The 14,964-nt window shown below is 35.9% G+C and overlaps 1 protein-coding gene across 1 annotated transcript in view; it reads right to left on the bottom strand.

Moving 5' to 3' along the window:
• ROBO1 (roundabout guidance receptor 1) overlaps positions 1-14,964 on the bottom strand; it is a gene marked incomplete at its 5' end in the record, with an annotated part of 793,256 nt that overhangs the window by 93,602 nt on the left and 684,690 nt on the right. The window lies entirely within an intron of this gene.

Here is a 14,964-nt window from a genome sequence, read left to right as displayed (position 1 = left end):
TTTTTGTGCGGTATGCAGGCTTCTCACTGTTGTGGCCTCTCCCGTTGAGGAGCACAGGCTCCGGACACGCAGGCTCAGCGGCCATGGCTCACGGGCCCAGCCGCTCCGCGGCATGTGGGATCTTCCCGGACCGGGCAACGAACCCATGTCCCCTGCATCGGCAGGCGGACTCTCAATCACTGCGCCACCAGGGAAGCCCCATAGCAGTTATTAAATGGTGCAACTTAGTTATTTGCCTGCTAAAGAGTCTGAGATTGAAATGCAGCTACCCAGCAATCTATGATAATGTGTATGCCACCAGACATAGGATCTCAGGATCATAATTTTAGTGGTAATATTCCCTAAGTCAATTTAGAAAGCCAGAAACCTAGAACTTTCCTCTCCTTCTTCCGAGAGAGACACAATTCATTACCAAATTCCACAGCTTTCGTTTCATAACTATTTCTCCATTCCATCCACCTCTTTCTATCTCTATTGCCACCACCCTGGACAAGTTATCCCCCAGCATTCACCCAAACTAATGTCTTGTTTTTTTCCCTTCCAACCTCACAATTCAGCCACAGTGATTAAAAATAAACTAATCTGGGCTTCCCTGGTGGCGCAGTGGTTGAGAGTCTGCCTGCCGATGCAGGGGACACGGGTTCGTGCCCCAGTCCGGGAAGATCCCACATGCCGTGGAGCGGCTGGGCCCGTGAGCCATGGCCACTGAGCCTGCGCGTCCGGAGCCTGTGCTCCACAACAGGAGAGGCCACAACCATGAGAGGCCCGCATACCATAAAAAAACAAAACAAAACAAAAAAAACAAAAAAACTAATCTGATTATAGTACATTTTTGCTTAAAACCCTTCAATACGGTCCCATTGCTCTTAAAATAGGGAGCAAAATCTCGAACATGGCCTCGTTATGTAACTCTTCAGTGTCTTCTCATATCCCTTCCCCCTCTCCACTGCCCTATCTTAGCCCCATAGATTTTCTTCTCGTCCTCGAGTATATGTTGCTCCATCTTACTTCTGGCTCTGTTTATGCTGTGCCCTGGAATCCTCCCCTTTTAATTCCTACTCACCCTATCCCTCAGCTCAAAAAAAAAAAAAAATACTTCTTCAAGGAGCTTCCTTTAAATTTGATACTAAATTTTATCGGAACCTTAACCTTAACTTTTCTCCTTGAGCACTTACTGAAGTTTTAAATTATACATTTGTGATTATTCTATAAATGTCTGTCTCTTAAACTAGCTTATAAGCTCCATGTGGGCAAGTATTTAACCATTTTGTTTGCCATCATTTCTCTAGAACTTATCAAGTTGAGGACATTATTCACATTGTAAATATCTGTTGAAAGAGTGAACAAATGACAATAGTGTCCCCATCACCCAGTTGAAAGCACTTTCTTCCTCCCTGGCCTATCTGTACAAATCCACTTTTCATATACTGCTGATGCTGTAGACATCTATGTATATCTCTCTTTATCAATAGGCTGTAATAAGCTCCATGAAGGCAGGCTCCATGTCATATTATCTGTGCATTCTTCACAGTGCTTAGCATATTGTTTTATATATAGAAGGTGTTCAAGAATTTGTTTAGTTGAAAATCTGGAACCCTTACCTTCAAATGGCATAACTCATGGAGGGTCAGCGTTAAGGTACATGATGGCATAATGATAAAATTATTCAATAATGATAAAATTAAACAACTTTGGATCAAGATTCTCTGCAAAATTAATCAGATCTGTCCTGCATAAATCACATAACCTTTCTACATCTCAGTTTAGTAAAGAGCCGTCAATGTTAGCTAACTATGTGTCAGATCATACACTAGAAACCTTCTCAGCAACTCTGTAGAAAAGAGTTCAATATGCCAATTTTGCAAAGGGAGAAATGTGAAAATTAAGTAATTTTCTTAAGGTCACACATCAGGTAAGACATGGAAGATTGGAGCTCAGGTCTCTTTAAATCCTTGCTATTTTTACTACCTTGCATGACTTGTTTGTTTGAAAAATTTTAAAAAGTGTTCAATCTTATTCTAATGTAAATTTGGTTCTGAAATCTTTTGGCTCCATGACCTAAGCGAAATAACTTTCAATAAGAAATTATTTACAAAGTAAATCATCAACAAAATGAAAAGGCAAGCTACTGAATGGGAGAAAATAATTGCAAATTATATTTCTGATAAGGGGTTAATATCCAAAATATATTAAAAACTCATACAACTCAATTGCAAAATACCAAATAATCTGATCAGAAAAATGGGTAGAGAATCTGAATAGACATTTTCCCAAAGAAGATATATAGATGGCCAATAGGCACATGAAAAGATGCTCAACATCACTAACCATGAGGGAAATGCAAATCAAAACCACAATATCACCTCACACATCTTAGAATGGATAACTCTTAAAAAGACAAGAAATAAGAATGTTGGCAAGGATGTTGAGAAAAGCGAACTCTTGTGCACTGTTGGTGAGAATGTAAATGAGTGCAGCCACTGTGGAAAACAATATGGAGGTGCCTCAAAAAATTAAAAACAGAACTACCATATGATCTAGCAATTCCACTCTAGGGTATGCATCCAAAGAAAGCAAAAACACTAATTCAAAAATATATACATACCCCATGTTCACTGCAGCATTATTTACAATAGCCAAGATATAGAAAAAATCTAAATGCCCATCACTGGATGAATGGATAAAGAAATGTAAACTAACTAACTAAATGAATACACACACACACACACACACACACACACACACAATGGAATATTATTCAGCCATAAAAAGAAGGAAATCCTGTCATTTGAGACAACATGGATGGACATAGAGGGTATTATGCTAAGTGAAGTAAGTCAGACAGAGAAAGAAAAATACCAAATGATCTCACTTACATGTGGAATTTAAAACAAAAAATAAAAAAACAAGTCCATAGATACAGAGAACAGATTGATGATTGCCTAAGGTGAGGGTGAGGAGTAGGTGGAATGGATAAAGGGGGTCAAAGTTACATATTTCAATTTATAAAATAACTAAGTCATGAGGATCTAATGTACAATATAGGGAATATAGTTAGTAATACTCTACTGCATTCTTGAAAGTTGCTAAGAGAGTAAATCTTAGAAGTTCTCATCACAAGAAAAAATTTTCTAACTATGTATATGGTGATGGATATTAACTTGACTTACTGCACTGGTCACTTTGTAGTATATATAAATATAGGATCATTATACTGTACACCTGAAACTAATATAATGTTATATGTCAATTATACCTTAACAAAAAAGATATTGTTCAAATGCACAGTATGTATTAATATATTAAATTAACATGGGTACATAATCTGCTTCACATATGGCCATGTTTCAAACACATAAAAAGGTTTTAGGGGAGGAAATGACTCATGCTATATTTTATTTTCTCATTAAAAAGAAAAAAACCGGGCTTCCCTGGTGGCGCAGTGGTTGGGAGTCTGCCTGCCGATGCAGGGGACACGGGTTCGTGCCCCAGTCCAGGAAGACCCCACATGCCGTGGAGCGGCTGGGCCCGTGAGCCATGGCCGCTGAGCCTGCGTGTCCAGAGCCTGTGCTCCGCAACTGGAGAGGCCACAACAGTGAGAGGCCCACACACCATAAAAAAACAAACAAAAAAGACCAATGTCCAAACAGCCAATTCCATCTCTGAAAGATGATATGATGCAACCTTTGAGGACAACTACCATAAATGTCAAATGCATGCAGTCAAGTATCAAATGTATATGTTCACAGTTTACCATACATTACAAAGACATCTCTGACCTCAGTTTTTTCATCAGTAAAACAGAGTCCCCATCCATGTCTAACATTCATAATCTCAACAATCCAGCACAGGAATTATATAATTTACCATTATTTCCAAGAAGCCTAAATCAGGCCAAAATTACCGATCAGCAATTATATTTAGTCATTTAGTACACTTGGGGGGAATAAAAAACCTAAGGAAAAACACAAGAGCACACCTCATCTCTTTACTAATGACCTAAAAAGAACACTGTTTGAAATGACTGTTCTACCATCCACCATGTTAACTTTTTAAAAGCACCTTTGTAAAATGGTCATTTCTATCAGTTTTAGCTGTGCAATGCTCTAAATTTTCTCCTAATAACACTGACCACACAAAATAAATGTCCTACAGCTAAAGCTAACCTTAACAACCATTTATGGATTTTCCTACTCTCATAATTCTGTTATAAAGCAATTACTCAACTACATTTTGTCTTATACTTATTTTAGTATTTTCTACAGGTGTGTTTATACTGGCACATTATTTATCAAGTCCTGAGAATAACAGTTTAAAAGCAAATTAAAGTGCTCGTGGTATTTTAATCAATTTTACAAACTTTAGGTATGACATTAAAAGGTAGTAACTTCCAATTTATACAGAATCATTTAAAAAATGAAATAAAAAGCATATTATATTTTGAAATTATTGAAATAAGGCTCAAAGGACACCAGCTGCTGCTGGTGTAACTATTCTAATGATGACCCTAATGTTTGGAATATACTGAAATGATTTGTGAATCTATAAGGATGAATACTGTTCAGTGTAATTTTCAATTCTGTGTATACCTATAAAATATTTAAAATGATAGCAAGCAAATAATAAAATTTGTTACATATGGATGCATAAAAAGACCATTTTTCAATTATCTTGCATATTTAATTCACCCAGGGTTCATCATAAGAAAAGGGTGTCCTTGATGTCAATTAGTCTAAAATTATTCTCTTTATGATTATTCTCTCTTAAACAATGACTTACCTCAATCACTTTATGTCCTAATAATTCTGGACAAAATAGGATACATCAATGTAAATTAACTTATAATTAATTCTTTTACATTAAATTATACACAATGTCACAAAATAATTCCAATTCTTAAAGTTATGTGAGATTGTTGGTAATGAATCTAATGTTTTAAAATGAACTACCCATTAATGACTAGAGCAAAAATCTAATTTATTTCATTCAAATTTCATTCTCAGGCTGAGTAATGCAGATTGTGTAGATTCACACAACTCAGTTACATATCTCCAGGTTGATGTCATTAGTTCAGAATGTAGGTTGCTAAAGACAGTTGCTAAGTTATACATCTATGTAACGGAGCAGCGAGAGAACCTTATCCACTGTTATGTAGATGAATAAATCACAGTAAAGCTCAGAACATAATGGAAGACCCATGATGTGCTATTTACTACTGTGGTATTGTGTCATTATTTGTCACAGAATCATCTTATGTATCAATTATTTCTTGTACCTGACTGCTCTATTATTTCCTCAAATACTTGCTTGGCAAAAAACATTAAGAGATTGTTTCAAGTTCTCTGTAGGAAGGCCATGTGGAGAATTGCTTTTTCTTTTGATTAATTTTTAAGATTTTATCAGTTTGTTTGAAATAACTAAAAGCAACCCAAAACCTTCATGAGTAAATGAAAGAAATCTAAGAGAATGTCACATCTTCAACAGTCATTAGGGTCAAAATGGCTATTTCTGAAAAGCTGTAAGAGCACAAGAAGTTCTTTACTTTATATCCTTTCTACAAAAAAAAAAAAAAAAAGAAAGAAAAAAAAAAGGAAAAGAATCATAGGCCATAATAATGCTGCTGGGTCTCAATCAAATCAAATAGCATAAAAAAAACCCAGCAGGAGTGGAGCTCGGCATCCTATTTATGCCACTGGATCAGAACAGTTAGGAGAGGAAGCCATTCTCACAAATCATTCTCTTGTTAAATTCTGTAGTGGGGCTTCATTAAACCTCTTGGCTGATAGCACTTGACTTTCAGCCTGTTCACAAAGAGCTCAGCTGGCAATGCTGACTCTTTAAAAGTCTTCAATCACACATTGTCTTTTGGGTTTTCTTTCTATAATAAATAATCCTTTTTTTAAAATTCTCATTAGCTCCTCAAATCTTCAGTTAAATTTTTTAAATCATTATTTTAACTACAAAACAAGCAACAACAACAACAAAACCACAAAATCCACAACAAATCCTATAAGGGAGGCATCCTGAATAAGACTCTTGAGTTCAACATTGAGTGTAGCAATACATACATATAGGAGGTGGTAAATTTATATATGACACTGCGTGTGTGTGTGTATCCCAATCCCTGAAGCACTGTTTACTCTAGTACCACTGACTTTACTGGGCCTTTGTGGATTGCTGCCATATGTGATGAAGAATCATTCCCCAAAGAACCAGTCTGCCATATCTTGTCAGAGTGTGGCAGACATGTCACACACATATCAAAGTTCTTAAAGTCATCCAGTAAAGCTTTGGGGACCTTAGAATATGTGTTTCATCAAAACGTTGAACTCACAGTCCTTTTTTTTTTTTTAATCTGAAACATTTTATTTACCATTTCATAATAGTGAATTCACAGTTCTTAACTAAAATCTTGGATCATAGTAAACCTGACTTGAACCTGCAAAAGGGCCATCTGACACTATTAGTTTTGGCTTTGACTCAAATAACCATGTTATTGGTCAGAAACAATGCACTATTATACTGCCAGCTTTTCTGAAATCAGCAATTTAAGCAAACTGTTCCAACAAATGATTTAAATGAAGTCTACATCAAAGAAAGGAAATTCAGAACTGAAAGGTCCAGTTTTTTCTCTCATTACTTCTTTTCTGTCTAGATATTATACCAGCTCTAAAAAGTCAGATGACTCTTACCCTCTATCAGATCTCATATGCTGATAGAAAGCTTTAGCCTAGTGAAGGCTGTTTATGGGAACTACAGATTTACAAAACAGGCTTTCTTTCCCCCAGAGTTTGTTTTTGAATGCAAGTTTATTAAAGTTTATCCCTCACTACTGGCAATAAAATCCACAGTAAGCTACATTGTTTAATTTTCACTTAAATTTTAATTTTACATTCTGAAATAATTATATAGTGGTCCATTAAAAAAAAAAAAGCCATGAACATGACATGTTGCATTGTGTGAGATTAACATGTGGTTTGGTAAACTTCAAAGTTGCTATTTCGCATCTAAGAAAATGTTCAATGCACAAATGCACATTTCTTTTAATGGAATATGCCTTCTGATTCATTTTCAAGACTATTAAAGTTTTAAATTATATGGAAGTTATTACTGGGGACTATCTATCCACATTACTTTTATCTCTAGTTTGAACTGGTCCAATATATGGATTATATTTATGGAAGGTGCAGTGAAGGGATTCAATATTATTCATTTTACCAGGAAATTTAGCAGCATTGAACATATAAGGGGGGATAATAATTATGTTTAAAGATCAAAGGGAATCATGTTAATTATGGATCTGTTTAATAAAAAAACTATTTTGTTCTCAAATGCATATCAAATACACACAATTAATAAAAACAAAAAAGTATATTTACCTAATGTAGATTTTTTTGTTATACCTAACTTTTTTTTCTGTTTCTTGAAGCAACTAGAATAAAAATTGACATTTTTTTAAACCACAATTACAGAAACCTTGATAGTCATTGTTTATTGAAAAGCATTTATTGTGTGTCTATATAAAGTATAATGGGAGATGCACACATGACTCAGACTTTAATCTTTTTTTTTTTTTTTTTTTTTTTTGCGGTACGCGGGCCTCTCACTGCTGTGGCTTCTCCCGTTGCAGAGCACAGGGTCCGGACGCGCAGGCCCAGCGACCATGGCTCCCCGGGCCCAGCCGCTCCGTGGCATGTGGGATCTTCCCAGACCAGGGCACGAACCTGTGTCCCCTGCATCGGCAGGCAGACTCTCCATCACTGTGCAACCAGGGAAGCCCCAACTTTAATCTTTTTATACAGCCAGTGATAAGCAGCTAAGAGCACTAAAGCTACATAAAGTCCTGATATATACACATATAAAGACACATGACTGAAATGACTCCTTCTCTTCTTCTGCCTTCTTCATATCACCTTTATTGCTTCTCCTTTTACTGAGCATTTAAATACTTCACACAATGTGCTAAGCATTTCATATTTATTAGCTCATTTAATCGCCACAAAATCCCATGAGGGAGACATTTTTACTCCCCTTTACAGAGGAGAAAACTGAGAATCAGAGATTTAACATCTTGTACATTCAGTTTTTGAATCCATGTGTGTCTATGAGAAAAGACTGTTAGTTCTACCCTACAGAGCATTTCCTAAAGCAGCAGCAAAAAAAAAAAAAAATATTGAGGACTGATTTTTTTTTTTTTTTTTTTTTTTTGCGGTATGCAGGCCTCTCACTGCTGTGGCCTCTCCCGTTGCGGAGCACAGGCTCCGGATGCGCAGGCTCAGCGGCCATGGCTCACAGGCCCAGCCGCTCCGCGGCATGTGGGATCTTCCCAGACCGGGGCATGAACCCGTGTCTCCTGCATGGCAGGCGGACTCTCAACCACTGCACCACCAGGCAAGTCCCTGAGGACTGATTTTGACAGACCTCAATATCAAGGAATCACAGAAAATTATAATTGCAGAAAAGCAAAACAATTACCAAACTCTACATTAATCAGCAACCCAAAATTTCAAATCTTTATGGTCAGAGTAAATATTACTGAGACTCTAATGGGTTTTTAGTTGTTTTGGAAGAAGAGATGAGAAAAATAATCATAACAACCATCATTTTGCATAAGCACTCCATAATCCACAAACCCCTTTTATGAGAGTATAAGTACTTTGTTAATTATCTTTTTAAAACTTTTCTATCATCTTTGATGTTTATAGTCCATGTACATTCATTTCTTTCAACAGATGAGTATACTAAAACTCAGAGAAGTTAAGTGACTTGCCCAGGATCCCACAGCTGGTATATATCAGCACAGCCCTTGATTCACTCAGACAGAAAATGTTACATGAGCACCAGGTATGCTCCTAAGACTGCAATAAACAATGAGACTAAGAAGGTGAAGTAAATAAAGTGTGCCTGTAAGGAACTCACAGTCAAATGGGGCAGATATTGAAATGCAATAAGGGTGGTAACAGCATGCGACGGGTCCATGAATGTTCATACCTAACCTGACACTGGGGTGAGGACTGCCTGCAAAGCTTCCTGCAAGATACCTGCCTAAGCTGGATCCAAGGATAGGATTAATTAGCAAGTAGAAGATGGGTCAGTGGGGGCAGCGTATTTTCGACCAAAGGACTAACATAAAGAAAAGCCCAGATATAAGCTCCATGGTGGTATTTACATGAAAAAATATGTAAACAATATAATGTTACTACCCTGAAGGGAGTAGCAAGACGGGACTAAGTAGCCAAGCAGAGCAGTATTTAAGTACTTTGAACCTTATCTGGAGAGATAGGAAGCATGACAATGTTTCATGAATGGAACTAATACAATTCGATTTGTGTTTTAGGTCAATGTACCTGTTGTATGGAGGATGGATTCCATGGGACAAGATGGAGGCAAGGAAACTGGTTAAGTTTCACTGCACAAGAGATAATAAAGCAGTGATAAGAAGATAAGAGAGGTGTTGAGAGTTGAGAAATATTTAAAAGGCAAAATAAATAAGATTTTAAGGTGATTAACATTCGAGAAATGGAAGAGTAAAGCATGACCCCACCAGCACCCAAGCTGCCTACTAGTGTGTATTTGCAGGTTGCATTGCCATCAACTGAAATGAAGAATATGGAAGAATTCAGCTTCTTATGCCTCGTCTGCTCCTGTTTTCACTGCATCACTACTATTTCCTGTGAATTAATACTCACACACTGGGTTAGGAGAATCTTAAAAGCTTAGCCAAACCTCTGACTGTTGCTTCTTGTTTTACTGGAAATCATAACTATTGATCAATTCCTAGTTCATTGGGATATTAACTAGGGGTCAATTATAAACTATAGTGCCCAAGATATTTCAGCAGTTTCTTTTTTCTCTTTCTTTTCCTTTTTCTTTTTCTTTTTCTATTTTTTTTCTTATTTTCTTTGGCATGCAGTTCACCAGCAGCAAGGAGAGGAACTCTAGGAAACATTCCATTAGTAGCAGTTAAGTCAGCCAAAGGACTGCACTGGTCTTTTTTTCTGCCTTGTGTCTCTCCGGTCTCACATCAATCTCAGACTTCAAGTTTCAGCCTTCCAGAGGCTGTCAGTGGCTAACCAATCCTAACGGGGAAGTGCCCTCTTCCTTCACTGCGGAGTAGGCATAATACTTATGGGAAGCGTCAGACAAAATAATAGTTCTTCAGAACAGAATAGAATGCACGTCTTTTTGATGATCCACTTGCACATTCCTATTGTATGCCAAGAATACATTAAAGAGATATCAACATCATTCATGATACCATATTTTAGAACTACAAAAAAAAAGAAAAAAAAAACAAAAAAAAATCCAGGTGATGAAATTGAGAGAATGGAGTAATTTCACATCAAGGGAAGAAAAATGGATAAGCGCCTATGAGAAAAGAGCTGGGATTTCACAGAGATCCCAATTGTCTGGTAACAGAGCATCAACCTGGTTTAGAGATGTTTGGCATCTGCCTTTTCTTTTAACAGAGCTGTTGCTGAAAGGGCAGAAAAGCAACTGTTCCTTGAGCTTCAAAGAATAACTGGTCCCTGGGAGAGGCCTGTGGAGGAGTGCAGTGGGGTGTGAACTAAACGTCCAGTTTCCTGTGTCTGACTGGCTCAGCACTTAGGGCTAGAGGGAAATGGGAGGACTAAATGTCTTTTAGTGCCTATTGTAAGAAAGACAGACAAAAATGGGATTAGATTTTCTTAATGGTTCAAGTCAGCACAGATAAAATGAGATTGCTTGGGAAATGGCTGGTATATGGAAGTTTGTTTTCAGTTCGGTTTCCTGTGACAGACATAGCGATGGGAACACGATCACTCTGGTGATAGAGAGTCACAAATTTACTTTGTCAATGAAATTGTGACAGTAATAAGAGCTGCTTTATCTGTGAAGTTGCAAAGGGAGTGGAAAGATTAATAATGCCATCGAGTTTGCCTTGTTTAAGCAGTGAGTATCACTGAACCAGAGAATTGTAAGAAATCTTAGAGGTGGAGGACAAACGTGGAAATGGGAGAAATTCGGAGTTTAAACTCTGTGTGGCTTTATCTTCTATCTTTCTTTCAGAAGAGCACACCTCGAACATGGAATTATTTAAAAAGCTACAGACATGATTGTCATCATAAATAATTACTAATTTTAAAGGTTGTGCTATTAATAGAATGATAAAGTTATTTTTCTGCCTTTATTTTTCTTTTAAGTGTTTTGAGGCTGCATCCACCATGCTTTTCTTAAAGACTGCCTTCAACAAAGAAAAAAAAAAGTACCCACTGTTTAAATTACTATGAATTGGTTCAAAAATGAAAACAAGCAGGAAAATTTACGTTGACTATCGTGTGATTCCAAGAAGAACCTCAAGGCCCACCTGGCAAGCATCTAATAAAGACCTAATGGGTTTAGATTAAGATAGTAAAATAATGTAAAACAAACCTGCAACCATTCTCGGATCACCAAGCAGAGGCATAAATTTTAGCAGTTTCAATAGCACACTGTTTAAAAAATCTGGCAGGGTGCCTCACTGCATCTATTTTGTTCAAGTTAGACTTTACATTTTATAGGTATGTCACAACCGATAAAATGGTTATAAATACTACAGTATATATCTTTTTCTTTAAACGATGGGGCCATTATGCAATATGAAACACTAGTTCAGAAGATAATTCATTCCTACTGTGACAGCCAGCAATCCTAATACTTGTCAAATTGAGACATTAAAATGCAAATATCACAATGTAATCAATCAAAATTGAGATGAAATGTCTTTAAAAAGATGCCTGAATTTGTGTATTTTAGGTTTACAAAGAGAATTCTTGAGGAGTTGCATAGATATTATTACAGTATGGAGGGAAAATGAGGCAGACAAACATCAGGCGTAAATGTAACAATATTGATGGTTTACATTTATAGGTAATAAAGTTTTGATTATTCCAGAAAATGACAGAATATTAAGTTCAGGTTAACTGAATTTTCTGGTTAACTGGGAGTTAAACAGAAACACTTCTCTGTTGTGATCATTCCAAACAGCATTACTTCACCATTTTTTATTGGTCATGTAATGGACATTAATTATTTTTCAGTAGGTCAAATTACGGCAGAGTCTCTGTGTCTCTGCTGAACATTTTTTCATAACGATAACACTCCATTGCACATAAAATGTAATCGGGTTTTGAATCATTTCTATTCCCAAGTGGTCGTAATTTTCATTAAATTATCTAGTTATTTTGCAAAACCTCAACATTAAATCTAGCACTAGTTTTGATGGCACTAACAAGATTTAACACATTTAGTTTAAAAGGCAATAAAGATTTTTTTAATAAAAATGTAATGCTTTATATTTGAGAAGAGTTTTAATAATTTGTTACATAATAAATTATCATGACTATATTACTACTTCAGATTTCTCATTTACAATGGCAAAGGAAGACCTATCTGTCTAGAATTATCTGAACATTACTATTTTTCTTATGAAATAACCAATAATTATTAAAATTAAGCAATAAAGCTATCACTAATAATAACGCTTATATGACTACAACACTCCTTATTTATAAAACACTCTGTAACAGACAATATGTTAAGCTTTTTATATATATAATTTAATTTAATCCTTATAAAAATGCTGTGAGGTTGGTATTACAGTACCCATTTTACACATGGGCAACTGAGACTCATGCAATTTAAATAACCTTTTCTAGGCCACACAGTTGATAAATGACAGAAATAGGATTCAACTACATTTTGTCTGACTCCAATGTCTATACTCTTCACTACACAATTCTCTGTAACACACTTCGTCCAGCCCTGGTAATTCCCAAACTCTAGAGCAATTTTTCAAAGCCCTTTATTCTTTCTGTCAGCTCAGCAGGCAACTCCTCATTCCAGAGACTGATGAACTTGCTTGAAAACAAAAATAAAAACAAATTTCTGTGCTCTAACCCAGATCTACTAAATCAGGTTCTCCAGGGGCATGCTTGATAATCTGCATATTTAACAAGCTTCAGATAAGCTTAGATATACACGTTCAGATAAGATCAGATAACAAACTTCATCTAAGTTTAGGAAACTCTGTCCAGCCCCAGGTTTTACTCTGTTCCCTTTCAAACACAGACCACCAGGCAGCCATCAGAGATGATAATCTCTTCAGATCTGATCCAATGTAACCTACTGTTAGCACTCAGGATCAAAGTCACCAGAAGATGCTTGAATTTCCCCTGGGACGTACTGTACTGTGACATTTTTACCACTCAAGCAGAAGGTTGGAGTTCAAATGCATATTTCAAATTGTAACAAGTATTTATTATATAAAGTGCCTACTAGATGCCCAGTACCATACTAAGGACTGTGAAAAATACACAAGTAGAAAAACCAAAGAAATCATGAGTTGAGAATGGAATACTTGAGGAAATACATACAGACAGAGTCTCTAAAAGAGCAGAATCGGGATTTCAATATATATATATATATATATATATATATATATATATATATATATCAAAAAAAAGGAAGTAATTCTCAAATGAGGGTTAATTTTTAAATGTTAGAACTAATCATATCTGTACTGGGGGTGAAAATCAAACACTCACCCTTATTTAAGAAAGTTTTTTTCCCAAAACTGCTATTGTAACACAGGGTTCTGTTGTCCAACATCAATTCTCAAAATTAAATATTTATTGCATGAGGAGTGAGGAAAAGGAAGATTATTTTTAAGCCCATACTGACTCCAATAGTGCCTCAAAAATGAACCACAAATAAAATACAGAAATCAAAAACAACTATGCTACTGAATTTCTAATAATTGTTTCCTGCTATCAAATGTATTCATTTCTGATTAGTTTCCTTTGTAGTAACTAATATTTTTCTATATTCGATCTCAAAGGAAAAAAATACATAACTTCTCAAGTTTCCTTTGAAAAGTTTCCTTTGTGTTTTTTCTTAGTTATCATCTGCTGTTGGGAATCATGTTACTTTCTTTGACATATTGTGTATATTATTCTAGCATGTTAAAGGTATTTTCACAGTGATGTTAATATGCATATTTTATTTTAATAGTTGAATAAAATAATAACTTCTCAACAGTACACAGATCTTTCATAAGTTTATAGAAAACCCAATGCAGTTGAAATAAGAACTTCTAAATTCCTTAAGTAGTTTCTGGATTTGATCATTTGTACCCAGTTTTCACTGAAATCCAGTCTTAGGAGCAAGAATTCCATATGGGAAAATTAAGGCTGAATTAACTTTGGAATTGAGTATAAAATTGCAGGAAGAAACTCTATTTTGATTTCAAAGTCTACTGTAGACACAGCAGAATGGCAATTATTTATAAAAGCATCATCTCTCTGACTAATATAATAGACAATCAACCTCCCTGTCACAATTGCCTGGAGATAGATACACCTTTTCATGTCTTGTATTCACCTTGGGCTACTTTCACTCCCTCTGGAGGGCTTCTGAACTTGAACTTGACATCTCTTAAATTTATGCTTTCTCTAAATGTAAAGGGGTTTTCTTTTCTTACAGTTTTAGTCTTATGTGGAGCTCAAGTCTAACTTAGATTAAAGAGAAGTAGTCTAGGCCTTAGAAATTCAATGTTTGTTCTTGAGCTTTTCTTTTTTTTTCTTTTGTTTTTATGAGGTTGAGCTAAAAACCCCCAAAGGGGGACATAATGGCTTTAGAGACAGGAAGGAAATATTCTTTATTCCTTTTTTCTACTGTAAAAAGCCCACAAGCCTCTTTTGTAGAAAGCCCACAGTAGAAGCTCTCCTTCAAAAGCCACCTTTTTCTTCGCAATAGCCTTAGAGGAGACAGTGCTCAGAAAAGATGACAGAGCAAGTGTTGCTAATGTCATACTCAGAAACAAGCTAAGTGGTTTATGGCCAAAATCCCTGTTTACTCTATATACGTGTCAAAATACGGAATTTTTTCACCAACAAAATGCTCTTTAAAGGTCACTGTCTCTCAAATTCCACAATAAACAATTTG

This window comes from Hyperoodon ampullatus, assembly GCF_949752795.1.
Source record: "Hyperoodon ampullatus genome assembly, chromosome: 5".
Classification (NCBI taxonomy): domain Eukaryota; kingdom Metazoa; phylum Chordata; class Mammalia; order Artiodactyla; family Ziphiidae; genus Hyperoodon; species Hyperoodon ampullatus.
This window is presented reverse-complemented; position numbering and strand designations above follow the sequence as displayed.